We start from the raw sequence: 17,533 nt of genomic DNA, 5'->3' as shown, positions 1-17,533 counted from the left end.
ATATTTTTGATGGAAACTGAGGGGTGTTCCAGTAAAATAAATATTGAAAAGCACCATGGCTCTGATCTTTTAGAACTTTATAATACAAAGTTCACTCTGCTCACTGCCAAGATTCAACTGCTTTTGCAGCTGCCTTAGAAGGCCCTGGAACAGAAGTACCATAATGACTTACACTACCTCTGACTAACAATTCTCTTCAAACACCTAAAGCACTACATATCAAAATAATTATTACATGTAACCATTTAATTAAGTTCTACTGGAAGATTATGACTAGAATTAACTGTAATCTCAGATTTCTGGCTTCTTAATGGATCAGTAAACCCTTTCAGACACTGGTTCAAAGTGAATAATAAAAGATTCAAATACTGCTTAGTCTTGATACAACGCAATCAACACCTTCAAAAGGGCAGAGGAAATGTTAAGTGGAAAAAGGACCCTCTAGCAATAATGCCAGAAGCTGACAGATCAATTTAATTCAAACAAAGTTGGACTGTTAACCAAAAAGATGGTTAGGAGCACAAGACCTGAGGTTGGCTAGCTAAAACGAAGCTTTCCAATTTCTGTTCAGCCTGGGCACAGTCCCACCTGTGTAAACATGGGAAGCTATACTTTCAGTACAACTTGTCATCATCCAGTAACTTATTTCCAAAGGCTGATGAAGGAAGGGATGACCTAAGATCACGACACTATGTTGACAAATACAACAGAAACAACGACATGCTAATACAGCTTGCTATTACTTAATATGAAGCTTAACTTAATGCAACATAGTCGTGACGAAATTTTTCTACTATTACTGCTCCAAAAAAACCCCAGTAATTTTCACTCAAACTGACAGCCCTGCCAAAGGCTGTAGCTCAGTAAAAACCAAGACTTCAGAATGTCTAAGGACTACCCAGGCATACTGGAAACACCCATTTAATCTGAAGGCAAACATTTCGCCTTTCAAGAGAGTTTTGTATCTTGCTATGAACAATCATTCACCTTGAAGGACTCCTGAAAGACAGGACCTTCCTTCAATCAGAGCAGCAGATAAGCATAACTACCACACTGGGAACTAGTATGGTCAGAACAGAAAAAGCTGCTATTTACATGTTAAAGTATTAAAGGAAGCAAGCAGGAAATGATTTCCACATTCATAAATGTAATGAGATGGAGAGATAAACATTCTTTTATCTACAAGTAAAATTGTGATGACTACAGGCATTCATGACCTCATTTTTAAGACATGGTTATCTATTATTGGATGATGATTTGAGGCTGTTAAGACAATGCCAGGATATTACTCAGCAAGAGACGTGCTCTGAACTGGATCATTAAAACCAAGCCCTGCAGCTTCTTCACCTTCAGGTCTTCCCTCCTAAACAATAACACAAGCAGTTTTGTGCAAGGCTGTCTGGCAGGAACATTCATTAAATACAAAGGTACACACATCACTGGATGTCAAGTCATACATTTTGGCACAAGAGGTGCAAGCACATCTTAGAAAGTGAGAACTTCTATCCTTAAATGCAACATTCGCCAACAGACCAACACTAATAAAAAAAAATAATTAAAAAAAAAAATAAAAAAAAAAAAGAAGAAGAGGTGGCACTCAAAAATCCACTATCTAAAAACATTAAAACCCCCCCACCTAAATAAATATCCAGTGTAGGTGATATTTTGTGCTGGGAGAAATGTTTTCTGAAATGCCACTGAACTTTGAAATCATTATCTGTTGCAGTGTATAAAAGAAAACATGCTCTGTAACCCTGAGAAAATCATCCCTCACAGGACTGATGAGTGTTTATGTGAAAAGCATATGAATGAACCTGGAGGGGGGTGGGGAGGGTGCAGAGGAAGAGTGCAAGCACATTAGGAAGAACCAGTAACCAACTGGGAAAGAACACAGGCAAGAATCACAGAGGCAACCCCAGGCTTCAGTGGAAGTAAATTTGCCAATGCAAACAAGGGAGTCACTACAGTACTACAATTACTACAAACTAAATTTAGTAAAACATGAAATTTCTCTCTCTCCAAAATGCTGACTGAACAAATACACAACAATCTGGTATGTCTTAATACCTCAAAGTACCTACACCATATAACATCTCAGAAAAGTTTCATCTCTCTGAAATTTATTTTGAAAGTATTTTCATTAACAATGCTAAATAGGTAAAGAAATATTTGCACAGTTATACCCAAATTAGAACAGCAATTTTTGTGCTAACTATACTATAAGCAGCATAGGACAGACAGCAGAAGATCGTATCCTTCATCCCACACTGCTGCACTACATCCCACACTGCATATACAGTGTTCTTACTTATTTATCCAATTCCCACAAACATCCTTCATTAAAGGAGAGGAACAAACATATAGTTACTTTCACATCCTACACTTAACACAACTCGTCTCACACCCACCTATGAAAATACTAGCTATGTGTTTGGAAACCTAAGGGCCCCAAAGCAACATATCTCTAGACTGCTGCTTACTGGAAATGCTATGAGCAATACCACAAGCAGGTGTACAACCAAAGGGTATAGCACTAAGGGGAACAGCTTTCATCCTAGAGGAAAAATAGAAGCAAACAAAATAATTAAGAAAACAAAGGATAACCCTCAGTGAAAGAGTGATGACTCCTGTCATGGGAGTCAAGGAGGAAGACTGAATAGTTACTCCCATCAATACCACAGAAGAGAAATCACTTTATGTATTGACCTTCTGCATTAAGGCCCAGAATACCTCACAGCAGAAAAGGAAACTCTCCTGGGAAATATAAACCGTCTAGAATCATGGAATTCCACAATTCTAAAATCTGTTAAAACTTCCACAGCATGAAACAGCACACAGGTGTTAGATAACAAGTGTCATTCCTTCTTTCAAGGAAGGCAGCAATTAGCAGCAAGAACCTCAAGCTTGCAGCCGGCTGTGAGACTTGTATGAGGGAAGCTTAAAAAAAGACCAGATGTGGCACTCGATGCCATGATCTAGTTGAGGTGTTAGGGCATGGGTTGGACTCGATCTTGAAGGTCTCTTCCAACCTACACATTCTGTGATTTTGTGATTAGACAGCACCAAATGCACAATTGTATACATGGATGTGGCAGGGGACAGCCAAGGGACAGGCTACCAGGTTGCCCAGGGCATAAAGCACATAATGCACAAGAAGTGGTTGAAGGAGGTGGCTTTGTTCCACCAGCAAAACAGAAGGCTGGAGGCAGAGAAGGGGAATATAAATACTACCTTCAAGCAGGTATTTCTTGGAGTTTCACAGAAAAAGGATGAGAAGAACAGAAACAGTCAGGCACCAGAGCCTGTAAACAGCCAGATCTGTTAATGTTCAGCATGGTTTAAAAGCTGGGGTTCATTACAAAAGCTGAGGGCCCTTCCAACCTAAAGCAATTTACAAATCTATGCAACATTTATGGAAAAAGAGACTAGGGGCAGGCAAAAACAGAGAAGTGACTTACAAAGTAAGTTGAAGTTGGAAAGAGCAGTCCAACAGGTATTCTTAAAGATCAAAAACCTCGGACTTATCTAAATGATTGAGAACACAATTTACCTACCTACCCTAAACTGCGTATCAAATTTCAGCAGAGATTTCAGAGCCAAAACTAGATTTTCCAAGAAAACACTTATAGCTTGTTTTTAAATAGTGTTTAGATTTTATTTTTGTTATAACAGTTAAAGCTTCCACCATCAAGAGACTTCCCCATAATTCAGATCTGTTTGGGTCTTTTTCCACCAAAGCAAGGGTTTTGTGAGGAATCATAACAAAGGTCTGGTCAACAGACATTTCAGCAACACTTGAAGATTTGCAGTGGCACCGTACAGGTGCAAAAGCAAGCATATTGCCTAACTCCATTCAAGCTAACTACTACAAAACATACAGCAATACTGTACAATACTCAGGCTTAGGAAAATAATACACTCACAACTCCCAACCAGGAGTTCTACAGCCTTTCAGCCATTCAGCCTTTATTACAGGAAAAAAACAAGCGATTCATTGCCTTATGCAATTCATAGTTACCAGGTGAAAAAAGCAAAAAGGTGTAAAGTAGAGTAAAAGCAGAGCCAGACTGAAGATTCATACACAAGAAAGAAGCAGCAATCACACAAAGCAGTTACTGCAAGGCTATAATGATGAAGTACGCTGTCCACTCCCCATTAGGCATGTAGATGTGGATTAGCCAACCCATGGTAAGAGATCACAAGTCTTGACCCATGGCAAACATGAGGCAGTCAGGCTAGATAATAAAGCATCAAAGGCATCTGTCCCAAAGTACCCCAGAGAATGCATGTGCTTTCAGCATGTGCTTGTGACCTAACTCCTTGTGCAGCATCTCGTTCTGCACCAGGCAGCCTGCTAAGACCAAGTTTTTAATAATCGGTTTCCTTCCCCACAAACAAAAAAACCAAAAACAAAACAAAAACAAACAAACAATAACAAAAAAAGAACCAAAACCCACAAGGTATCCTGAAAAAGTCTTTAAGATTTCTTTTCCCAGAATCTTATTCATATTAATTCACAGTGAGATTATAAAGAACCAGGTTGAGAATAGCTTTCGTTAACAGTTTTAGTTTCAGATACACTTTCAGACCGTGTCATCTGTGTAGACTGAACACAAGCCAGACTGATATATTTCATGTACCTGCAGTACCTGATTATTTCCATTCATTTACCTGTGTCTTTCATTTTGGGCAAAACTTCCATTCAGAAGTATCAATCTGAAAATATTTGCAAGAATAAGAACTTCCAGGCCAGAAAGTGTACCCTACACCCAATTACTCCAAAATACATCAGACAACTGTGACAGACATCCATCTTTCTAGCTTTTGCTTTTTCATCTTTTATACCACAGATACTACCTAGAATAAGCAAGTAATTGGTTATATCCTGCAAGTTATTCATAGCTGTGCCATTTAAAAAATATATATATAACGGGAGAGACAGGATCCTTTCAGTAAGCAATTGAACTATTGATCATCCAACATGAGTAAGCATATAGTACCAAGAGCTAAGCACACTATACTCTTCAGTTCAAAAAAAATACAATAATAATAAAAGAATATTTAAATACATATTGGTGGATCCACGACACACATCAGATCAAGTTTACTCAACTGGTAAATTTAAAATTGAATTCAATACAGCAAGCTTGTTTCTTTTTTGTAATAGAAAAGGAAATATAAAACACCTGGCAACTTCAGGAATTTGGTGAAAAATTTCAAAGATCAGAAGTGAGCAAGTTCACATCAAATTGATTAATGATATGAAAAATTATTGATTTTAGGCCACTGAGAAGTCAGCCACTAGATAAAAAACTCCTTCCTTTGATTTTTTGTTAGGAATACAGTTACAGCAAGCTTTAACTATTTCTAAACAAATTTTACAGGTTTAAGATCAAGTTTCCCCTACTTACCCCTAAAGAGCTCATGATCTATATGCCCACATAGATTTTAAATAGCCCTGTTACAGATTCTGGGAAAACACACATGCGCCTGCCACATCTTTCCTTCCCAGAAGGACATTGAGAAAATTTCACAAGAAGGGGAAAATATGGGTTATTGGAAAGGGGGCGGGGAGAAGAAATAAACATGTTCCAGCTACACTAAGTAACATTTGTCAGCAGATGCTAAATGAAGGAGAAACTGAATTTAGCAGCAAGTTTTTTACAATCTGTTTTTATTTTGTTATTCACTGAACTAGAAGTGTCTTTTTAACCAGAGTGGTTTGCATGGAATGTAACATAAAATACTAGAAATATCTAACCTCTGTATATTAGATATCTTTCTCAGTTGTTTTTTTTTTTTCTTCAAATTTCTATAACAGATCATCTTCTGCCCTTGAATAATTGACAAGTCAAGGTAGACCCTTATTTTCAAAGGTTCAATACAAAGTATCAAGTAGAGCTTTTCAACTGGCTACAGATGACAAGAAATATTTTGGATTATGGAGGCTATTTTTTCTATTCACCTTGACACAATGCTTGTGAAGAGTGTGCTCTAATTTTATCCAGTTACAAAATTAACAAAATTGAAATGTCTTCACAAATACATACCAGTTTTATTCTAGCAAAGCTCTTTGAAAACATTTCTAGAACATTTACAGACAGTGTTCTCTAATATTTAAATACTTGGAAGACTTCACTGTGCCATTAAAGGACGCTAATAAAAACTTCAAGAAATCAGAAATACCAAAGTAAGAACAAAAGAAAAAGGGTTTCTGTAAAATCTATAATTAAAATCTACTTCTATAGATTAACAGTTCTGATAATTGCAAACCCTGACATATTCAGATCTGATTTTACACATTCCAACTGACATTTTAAAAGCAGATAACTTAATGTGAGCATACAGTAACTTTCTAAATAATTTCCCACTTCCTCCGCAGGTGATGTCCTTATTTAAATATGGAAAATAGGATTAGAAAGTTCCTGGATATTAATAAGTACTTTTCATTATAGAACCAACCAGTTTGTCTAAAAATAATACTCAGAATAATTCTGAATATTAATGCAAGTGGGTAAAATTGTAATTTTAAAAAACCTGATTTCTTCCTCAAAACAATACGTTTGGTAACTAAAAATTAAGCTTGTGCAAAACCAAGGATACTCCAAATGACATACTGCAGTGATAAAATGAGACACAGTGATGTGAAATTTCATTCTGAGCCACTCACTAAAGGACATTTAATCTGCTGAATTTAATCTGAAGAATATTATATAACAAGCATGTATTTGAAAACTGAGTGAATACTTCAGTATTTTTCTAATTAACAGAAAATATCTATGTTTGAAGTTTGAAACAAAATATGCCATAAACACTATTTGTTCTAAATTTAGGCTCGTTTCTCTTCTGAATAAACCCATTTGTACCAAACCACTTTACTAGAAGTAGTTTACTACATCAGATTGCCCCAGGGCTTCACCCAAGTCCCCTGGATAAAGTGGACAAGGATATCTGGATCAAACATTTTTAAATTAACAATAAAAATTCCCCACTGTGAATTCTTTCTCTGCATACAAACAGCATTTTAACAGCTACATGCACTGACTCAGGAAAAAAATTTATGGAAGAGTTAAAGAAATCTGAGAAGACTAATTCTATTCTGAGCTTTCATGTTTAAAAAGAACTATGATTTAATCTAATTTATATTAGGTAAGCAGGATTAAAAAATGAAGAAAGAAGATTTATTATAATGTTGAAAAACTTGCTCTATAGCCAAAAGTTTAGATTTTCATTTCATCAAGCTGTATCTTGCCTTTTTCTTCCAATTCAAATGAGACTATCATGTTCTCTCCTACTTAAAACCTCTGCTTCTAAGTGGAATTCTTAGAAATTACTTTAAATCTCTGTCAGTAACCCCGTGAACTCAGCATTACTGCCTCAGGTATCTTAACTCTACATTTTTCTCATATGGTGACACTTTGAGTAACTTACTACTTCTGCTTGAGAACTGTAAAAACTAATTAAGATACTTTCTGCAAAAATTACAATAAAAATTAGTTCAGTGGAATTACTGCTTTCAATGAAGAATTCTCTGAAAACAGTAGTGTCTACCAAAACTCCTCAACAAACAAAGCACTGGTAAATGAAACAGCAGAAGAAGTTAAAAATAAGGGAAGCACAACTCAAACCATCATGTAGGTCACAGGACATTCCTCGGTCTTTTTTTCTTTACTTTACCTTAATTCCTTTGTACTGGAATATGCCACATTACCACTTGATTTAATATTCATAATGATTGTTCAAATTCTCCAGTTACAAATACTGTGGAAATGACAAGTGTGACTATGTTACCTTTGGAGAATTGATTTCTCAAGACAGATTTGAACATTGCTTTCATCTAAACTTGCCAAGTACCCCCATCACATTTTAAACACTAATATTAAAATACTGCTAAATATTGCCTCAACAGTTTGTAAACACAACATTCTGTTGTTAATTAATCCAGAAACAGTTACAACCAGATTTACACAAGCATTCAGTGTACCTTGACAGCACATAAACAAGCTTGAGCAGTTTAGAAAATGAACATACCAACACCATAATTCTTGCTCTTATCTGCTTATCTAATCAGATACATTTCTCCTTGGAAAAAAGTGACAATTTTAGGTTGGTCTGTTCATCCTGCAAAGAATCATGTTACAATTTCAGCTGATTCTCTAAAGCTCAATGTAAGAAAATAAGCTGAATTGCCAGATCATCATAGCAGAATAAATTACTTATACACACATTTACGACCACCGACCTGTAAAATAATTCACGTTGGCCAGAACCTCTGGACAGCTTAAAAGCTCCAGTCAGCTCCTGCAGACTCCTGACTAAATATACAGGTTGTTGGAGCCTGGATCCCTCTGAGGAATGATCTTCTAAAGACATTCAGTTGTGGAACCACTATCAGTGACAATTACTTTTGTTCAGTTTTTGTTTCAGTTCCTTCTGTACATGAGCAAAGGCTATTTAGCCCACAATTGACCAGACTTGGAGCTAATGAAATTGGCTTTTATGGCTACTGCTACAAGTTAATCCACTACCGCGTTACCCCAACATTTCTACCATTCAAGCAGAACACAAACCATAGATTAACTCACCTAGACCTTCATGCCAGTTTAACACTGCAGAAGTTAGTTATTTTAGATCAACACAAATTCATGATATATAAATCACAGGCAATGTTTTCATGACAATTCATGACAAAACAGGGTAGTCCCACTCCTGTCTCTACCTGCAAACATTCACACACTTCTGTTGCTTATGTTACGTCAGCCCTAGTGTACTTCTCTGAACCATACTGACTTCTCATAATAGAAAAAAAAAACCCACACAAAAACCCCTGACCTCAGTGGTGGTGGGTGGGATAATGGGGATGACACATGAGGTGATACAACACAGCATAGTTTTTTCATTACCCTACAAGATAAAAATGGCTCACTAAAGACCAGAATTGGCAAAAAAACACAGCAAGAAAAGGAGATGATGACATGCAAAGGTAAGAAGAATGAGAGGAAAAAGGGAAGTGGACAAGTCCTCCCACTTTTTGCACCAGTGAGTGACTGTTACTCAACCATCCCACCGCAGTAATCTGTTCTTCCAAGATGTCTTTCTCGTCCTCAGTGGTCACTGTACATCTCTACAGTTCCAAGTTTTCTTAGATTAATATACCAAAAGTCTGATGTTCTGATGCAGATTAAAAAAGAAATTCCCCTTGTGCTTCTCAGTGGAGACTGAATATCCATACTCTCCATAGAAAAAAAACATCAACACAACACGAAAACTACTATTTTCCTTCTTAATAAATTTCCTAACATTTCAGTCTTCTTAACTCATCTGACTTCCTCTGGACTCTCTAGTTTCACTGATTTATATATATAAATACACACACAAATATATATGAATGTATATATTCATTTATATATATAGTTCAGTATAGTGTCCCAGCTGGATAATGGAAATTACTTCCTTCTACAGGCATAAGGAGAGATGCCCGTCTTTCCTACGTTCTCATGGTGGTGGTTTATGATGAAAATTAAGTGAGTCAAACCCTCTTTGAGTGTTTCTGCACATTCAGATAACCCTTTAATACTCAAGTTTTACACCTTTATACATTTAGACTTCTGCAAGCATTCATAGAGCACTACTACAGTTGATCGGTGTAACTTCATCGTCTACTCTTGGTCTGAAGAGCAGCTGCGAACATTCCTAAGACAATGCAATTCTCTGTTGACACAGTGTGTACCAACATACCAGTTACTAATAAAAAGCATCATTAGAACTGCATATGGACATATTCTCCATTTTAAGTACCCCCCAATCCACGCGTAAGTAATGTAAGCAATCTGTATTAAAGCAGTATTCTCTTGCTCCACTAAGTTTGAGAATCAAAGAAAAAAAACACACTAAACCCCATGGCTGTTACGTGTACCTATCAGTTGTTATAACAGGAGATAGCTATCTTCATTAAAATCTTAAAATACTAATAAATACAAAAAAGTATCTTAAATATATTAGTTACCTTTCTAAAGATTAATTTTCCAGCTGCCACCCACTCTTAAGAGTAAATTCTTCCTCAAAACAGAACAAATCAACAATTGCTTCAGCTCCCTAATACCGAGAAATATGCATGACATACTAAAACTACTGAATACTTTTGCTCTGCATTCAGTTCCTACACTACCCTTTAAAATCATTTTATCGTGAAATCTAGTCCAAAAGAATTATTAGCTCCCACACATACACTGGCACATTATTCCCACAGAAAACTATCTGTAAACTTAGAGCCTTGAATCTATCTTTACAAGCATGCTTAATAACGGGCCCGTGAATCATATTTTGAAGATGATCCTTGATGAAAAGATGAAAAATGTCTGTATCTATCAGCCAACTAACATGACAATTCTTGCACAAGCTATACATTCAATCTGAATATTTAACCCGCTGGCCTAATTAAACCAGGGAGAAACCAATATTCTTTTTCACTGATCACATACTAATTTCAGTGCATTCATGAATAAATTATGACTGGTTCTTTGTTCAAGATTATCAGTATTTCCAGAGTGCATAGCTGCAAACACTGGAGGATGCACCCCGTTTCAGGTTCTGACAAGCAAGAAAGTAGGTATGTACCCTAAGGGTTCTATATGAGCACTGCTGTTTAAGAATACATTAGGACAGGTGGCTGGGCAGCTTTGATTTTGAATGACAGCCACTGGCTTGATATTGAAATCAATATTTAATATATTAGTAATAGTATAACAGTAAATTACTATATTAAATATGATAATAATTTACAATAATACTTAAGCATCCAATATAATATTTATAGTGTGAATAGTCACACACAGTGGACGGATGGAAGCACGATGAACCGCATTAGGTGGGACATTTTAATTTTGATGAAGACTAATTACTTTGAAAATTGCATAGCTTTAACACTGCTTTTATATGCTACTGCAAACATGAAGGTATTTCAAGCAGGCTGCATACATGTGAGTTTATCCTATGATTTCACCTCAAGATGCATAGAGAAGGCACATACATGCTTTATAGATAGCTGAGAGATGAGTATGTGATGCCAGGGATATTAACCCTCAGGTCTCCTCATCACCTATATGTCTCTGACAGGAACAGGGCCCAAGCCATATGCCTTTGCATACCCCAACTTTTTGGTTATAGTATGCACTCAAAGCCCTCTCTGCTCCAAAGAACCTGTAAACGTTCTATAGCTACTACACCTCCATGCAATAAAACACAAGTTGTGCTAACAGACATGTTTTTAGAACAAGGCTTGTGAAACACACGTACAAGCTGCTCTTGTACTGCCAATAGCACATAACCAATCCTTGCAGATTGCTCTGGAAACCTCCTGGATGCAGGCATAGTACCAACAAATGCCTTGCAGTGGTAGAGTAACATTACTGTAGCCCAGCCCCCTGGAACAGGGAAACCATTTTGTTAATTGCAGACACCACGGAACAAAAAGTCCTCAATGACCACAAGTTTACAGTATTTCTGAGAAGGTAAGCCTTTAAAATAACTAGGGTTTGCTTCAGTACCTAACCCTCCTCAATCCCCCAAGGAACTCCTAATCTCAACTTTAGCTTACCTGGTCATATTGCATTCAGATGATATATGTTACCCAAAGACTGTCAAAGTACCCATCACAGAAGCATAGAATGGTTTATGTTGGAAAGGACCTTCAAGACCATCCAGTTCCAACACCCCCACCACCGCAGGGATGCCATTCATGATCACGCTGCTGAAAGCTCCATCAAATCTTGAACACTTGAAGGGACAGGGCATCTACAACCTCTCTGGGCAATGTGTTCCAGCGCTTCACCACCCTCTGAGTTAAGAATTTCCTTCTCATATGCAATCTAAACCCACCGTCTGTCAGTTTAAAGCCATTTCCTCCTGTCCTGTCATTATCTAGCGGTATAAAAAGTCCCTCCTCCCTCCTTTTTACAAGCTCTCTCCAGGTACTGGAAGGCTGCAGTGAGGTCTCCCCAAAGCCTTCTTGTATCCATACTGAACAACTCCAGCTCTCTCAGCCCATGCCAACTTCCAACATCTGTGACTTCCTTAACCCTGCATTACAGAGGAGCAAATAGAAAACGCCAGACTGCACACAACACATTTTTGGCAGTAAACACTTCTATCACACTTTCTGAATCTAAATATATATATCTTCTAAATATACAGTGTCCACACAAGTGTAAATTAGGGGTTTCTTAGATGTTTACCTTCCACACCCCTTTATTCTAAAAGATGCACCAGAAAGCAAATTTTGCAGCAATGATGTACCATCACAGTAGAGAACAGCGAACGGAGACCAGTGAGCATTAACATCACCCTGACCTCCTGCCACCACATCTCACAGAACAGATCTTCAAGCCAAAAAATCACCAAGACCTTTGTTACTCTGGAATTAATCATACACCTGTAATTCACATTCACTTTCTCTTTGAACAGCAGTGCAGCATCTTTAATTAGACAGGTTAACAGACAAAACCAAACATAAGAGAAAAACCAAAGCCATCTGACCTGAGGTTTTCCTGCTTCAATAGCTGTCTCATTTCAGCAGCTCAAAAGTCTTAGTCCAGCAAAATTGTTTGGAATATGTGTTATTCTCTCCCATTTTAAAGCAAGATTTTGGAACCCAAATTTCCTTCTGGATAAAATCTAACTCTGAGCATGAACAGCACATTTTTCCTGAATGCCTTTGGGAGATATCAGGAAGCACATATTTAAGTAAAAGGAGTTATTTGCCTTCCTCCATTAGTGCTGAAATTGCCAATGAAGATGTGCATCTCTTATACATGGCAGGACACACTTCTTGGTAGATACCACCCTCTACATCTTCTGGTTAATTACTGGAAAAAAACCCAGCCAAAACCCAAACTTAAAATTGTGTGGAAATAGCTTTCCTTTTGTCCATGCTAGTACATCATACAAAACAGCTGTACTCTCAAGAGAGTCTAAAGGTGTCAGCATCTACAACAGGTCCTTTTGCCCCTGTAGTATACTGGTTAAAAACCAACACACATTTTATTGTTTCTCACATATTTATACAGATTTTCAAAATTAACATGATAAAGGGGAAAAAAAAAAAAAAAGGGAAATTTTTGCACCTCAGACTGAAAAGGTTTAAGCCATATTCTAAAATGGTTTGAATATTACATCATGTTCTTTCAACATTATAGAGATGAAAAAATTGCTTATTTGGGTTTGTTTTAATATAGTATCGGAAGTCCAATATATAAAATTGCTGCAAGTTGTGCTTTTCTGGCATAAAACAAATAGAAGAAGACCAAATAATTTAGATTTTTAAAATCAGTACTATTTATTACAAAACAGTGCATATGCTTTTCCTTATAAATAGCACAATGCCCAGCTATAGAAGAAAACATCCTCAGGTCATAGCTTTAATACAGATTTTTACTATGAATAAACTTCATACACATCATACTACAATCCAGCTATGCAGTATTTCCTATTTTGTATGGATAATCTGCATCTTACTTCACTGTGGGTCTCAGGAAATACATACAGCAGCATCCTGTCAGATGCTCACTTATTCTTACAGCTGACTAAACAGAGCTTAACAGGTCTCAGTGTAGCACTGATTTGACAGCTTATAAACATTGACCTAAGCAGCCCAAAACCTGAAAAAATGGGGAAAATAAGACAAAAACAATTGAATCATGGGGCTAATAAGTGACAAACAAAACACAGATTTCATGAAGGAGGTTTGCTGAGGAATACTTTTCTCCTGAATTTTCTATAGAAGAAGCTGGTCAACCTCAAAATAGTAACTCACAAGATCATAAACTAAAAACACTTGTCCAAAGGTTGCTGCAAAAACGTCTTTACCAAATCTCAGTTAACAGACCAAGGAGGAAAGCAGTTTAGACTATTTGCCTATTATATCATACAATGAATTTTCTTAAAGAAAAAAAAATAAACTCCTGACAAAAGATCTGAATGATCAAAGCAGCAAATTCTCAAACTTCAAATATTTATCATTCAGTGAAAATCAAACACCATCCTTCTCCTACAAAGTGACTGGCAGAAAATCACACAGGCCAGAACAGGTTTACACAGTTGGGTACTTGAGCTGGTACCTCAGATATCAAACAGGCTAAAATTTTTACTCCCTGGTGTTATATGAAACAGTCTGACTGAACATACAGTTTTACACAATGTGACTGAGATTACCTTTCTCTATACTGACAGAAAAAAAAAATTACTCTGCACACAAGACATTTTTACATGACTTCTGTCTACTCCTAAGTGAGACTAGTCTTCATTTTTCCCATGAGGAATAGGAGAAAGAAGTGTGACAAAATGCAAGAAACTGCTTCTCTCATGTCAACGTACTTTGTGACGAGCAAAATTCTAGTAATTTTTGTTAAAAAAGTGTCACTACTTCATAAACTATTATTTTTTAAGCAACAAGGAAAATTCATGATACATGGATTTAGAGCACTTCTGCGACCACTTTAATGCATGCTCCATCAATTCCATACAATCTATTTCACTTTTTGCACTTATAAGTAGGTGAACTCATTTAAGGAGATCTGTTACTGACAGCCACTTTCATAGCTTTTCTTTTGACCAAAAGAGGATCAGATTTTGACATGAATTGTTAAAAAACTGGATAAAGCAGAGCACGAGAGCTAAAAAAAAATTAGAAATCCCCACCCCTCCACCCATAAAAACAGACATATCACCACAAAATTGTTTCAACTGACACTCACGTACTGTGAGCGTGCAGCTCTTCCATGAAGAGAGGCAGTCAAGCAAAAGTACAGCTAAATTCTTCCATTCTATTAATAGAAATGTTGGAAATGCCTGCCTAATTTAGCTTTTACTTCCTTTTTCAATTTAGACTAACATCTCCCATGAGATATTTGGAGCTCTCTGACCAAACAAGACTCACTCTGGCTCATCCCAAGCACATCTTCAAAGTACATTTGAATAGCATTCTTTTACAAGGGAACAACAAAACCATCCCTTATGGACCACGACAAAGCTGCTCAGAGTAAAAATTTTAAAATACACTGTGATAAGAGGTTAGGATGGCGCAGGAACAACCTTCACGTAACACACAGAGTAAAAAGGAAGCTGAATTTTTCCAGGACCATACACTAATTCTCGGTAGATAAAGCAGAGGACTTACCAAAGGGAAACATACCCTCTTTACAGCAACACTTATGTCTGAGTTTCATAAATCCAAATCAGTTCTTTCCCTTGTGCCTCACTTTCAGACACTGTTCCTGAGCCCTTCATTAGTGACCATGGGGTCATCAAGTTTCACAAAGTTTCAGAGACAACATGGAATTTCAAACTCTTAAGTCTGAAGCTAGATGGGTAAAGGAAATTGTATACAGAAAGAACTCCTCAGTATCCACAGCTTTCAGCTGGGAATTTCTCTGTTTACCATGAACAAAGACATGTCCCTATCACAAACAGCCTCTAAGATAAACTAAAGCCAAGAGAAGTAGTAAATAACATCTGTCTTTTGGTTTTCAGTAAAAGGAAGGAGACCTTCAGCCAGATTCTATCCTTCAAATGAAACTGTTTCATAAGAAAAGCTCAAAAAAGACAGAAATTAGTTATCCCATTTACTTCAAAGTAAAATTTGTTCATTGGTTAAAACCTCAAAGAGCTAAAACTAAAATGGAACTCTGGTAAAACTATGTGTAAAGACATCTTGAGTCAGCCCTAGCATATACCAACAGACTGACCAGATTCCTGTCTACAAAGACTCCTCATTAACAGCTTAAAATAAGGACAAAAGCATCTCCTCCAACTCACTGTATTTTACTTACAGATCATTAAATATGAAGAAAGTCTCCTCATAAACTATGTGTAAACAAAAAGTAAAAAACCTCAGCAAAACAAGAGAGAAAATCAGCCCCTAGATGCTTGAGCTTCAAATTCATAACAATGAAATTCCAAGCATATTGAATTCAAATTCCAAATTTCAGAAGTTAAAGTAACTGTGCTGTTCCCTAGTATTTGAGAAGTAACACAAAAACTTCTTTGGATTTCCATCCACTTACACACGAAATTTAACACTGAAACAAACTTCATATATTCCAGACTTCTAATGCAAAGAAACCTGCTTGGAAATTTACTTAATGTATGTTACATTTGATAGGCTTAAATGATGCTACATAATGGCAAAGCATTTTCAACTGAACAGGTCAGGGAAAAAAGCTCGGGCTAGCTCCTTATTAACTATCAAGAACCTAAAAATACAAGTCCGTATCTTGAAAACCATTTTTCCTGAAAGCCCAACAGTGTATTAGTCCCTGTGTGTCAAACAGCTTACAGCTAAGAGTTGTGCACCCTGAGCTTTTCCACTCAACTGCTAATCAAATGTGACAACTCACTATGCATGACATATCCTTATTAGAAATTACTACAGTCCACAAATGCAGAGATGTTCATATTTGGGGTTTTTTTTCTTTTATTCCTGTGATTAAAATCTACTTCACATGTATTTTTGATACTCTTAGTCTTATTGTGCAGTGCTGCACTGCAACATTCATGACTGAAATGCAATTTCTCTAGGGAGAAATAATCCCTAATGAATTTAAGACAGGTTATTAATACATAACAGAAAAACTGATTTAAAGGATAATAAATCCAAATTCAGACATCTGAATAAAAACCAGCTGATGGAGAAGCAGAGAACTAATTCAAAACTGAAAACTACCTAAGGATTCCAGTAGATTTCTAAACAGTAAAGAAATTTCACTTCTCAAGAGGATAAAAGAACATAAGGATATTGTTCAAAAAGACATTTTTCTTTTTTATCTGCAACTAGGATTTGAACTAGTTGTGGTTCATGATGAATAAAAAGTAATTGCAAGTAAAACACCTGAATTTCAGTACTAAAACTTACAAACTGACAAAACCACTTACATAAATATTAAACTCAAGTGCCCCTTGTGAGACAGACAAGTGAAGGCATTTCATGAGTAAGCAAGACTTGATGAAGCCAGCTTTACATCAACCCAGAAATGAAGAATTGTTTTGGGAACTACAACTGTATGAGACTGCAATACAAAATCAAGTAAATATTCCTAACAAACTGGTTTTTAAATGAAAGTTATTTTTAGTCTCCCCATAACAGTATACAATCCCGAACTATGAACACCCATGTCTTCTGGCAAATAGAAAAGGGGACAGAATTAAACGTGATCAAATAACACCACTACTCCCTGGATGGAGACTTAACCATCACAACAGTTCAAACAAGGTTTTACAGCTCACATAAAAAATAAGGTCAGATCTAGAATACACAGTCACTGATCAGAAAAACTCAAAGTTTGAAATAGATTGCAATGATGGCTGAAACTACTGTAGTAATACTGGGCAGGGAGAGAAGGAAAGGGGATAAAGCAGATTCAAGTGTGACCCCATTTCCAGTTAAATATTGACCCATTTCTCAGCAAGAGTGGAGGTATCAGCCAGATAAACCAAGTGCAGCCGCAAGCAAATGTAGGTGAAATGGTGATGCAACTTCTGC

General features: G+C 36.7%; 1 protein-coding gene across 7 annotated transcripts in view; it reads right to left on the bottom strand.

Moving 5' to 3' along the window:
* The window catches only part of PICALM (phosphatidylinositol binding clathrin assembly protein), a 65,731-nt gene that overhangs the window by 40,467 nt on the left and 7,731 nt on the right, over positions 1–17,533 (bottom strand). The gene's annotated exons all lie outside the window — the stretch shown is intronic.

This window comes from Hirundo rustica, chromosome 2, assembly GCF_015227805.2.
Source record: "Hirundo rustica isolate bHirRus1 chromosome 2, bHirRus1.pri.v3, whole genome shotgun sequence".
Classification (NCBI taxonomy): Eukaryota; Metazoa; Chordata; class Aves; order Passeriformes; family Hirundinidae; genus Hirundo; species Hirundo rustica.
This window is presented reverse-complemented; position numbering and strand designations above follow the sequence as displayed.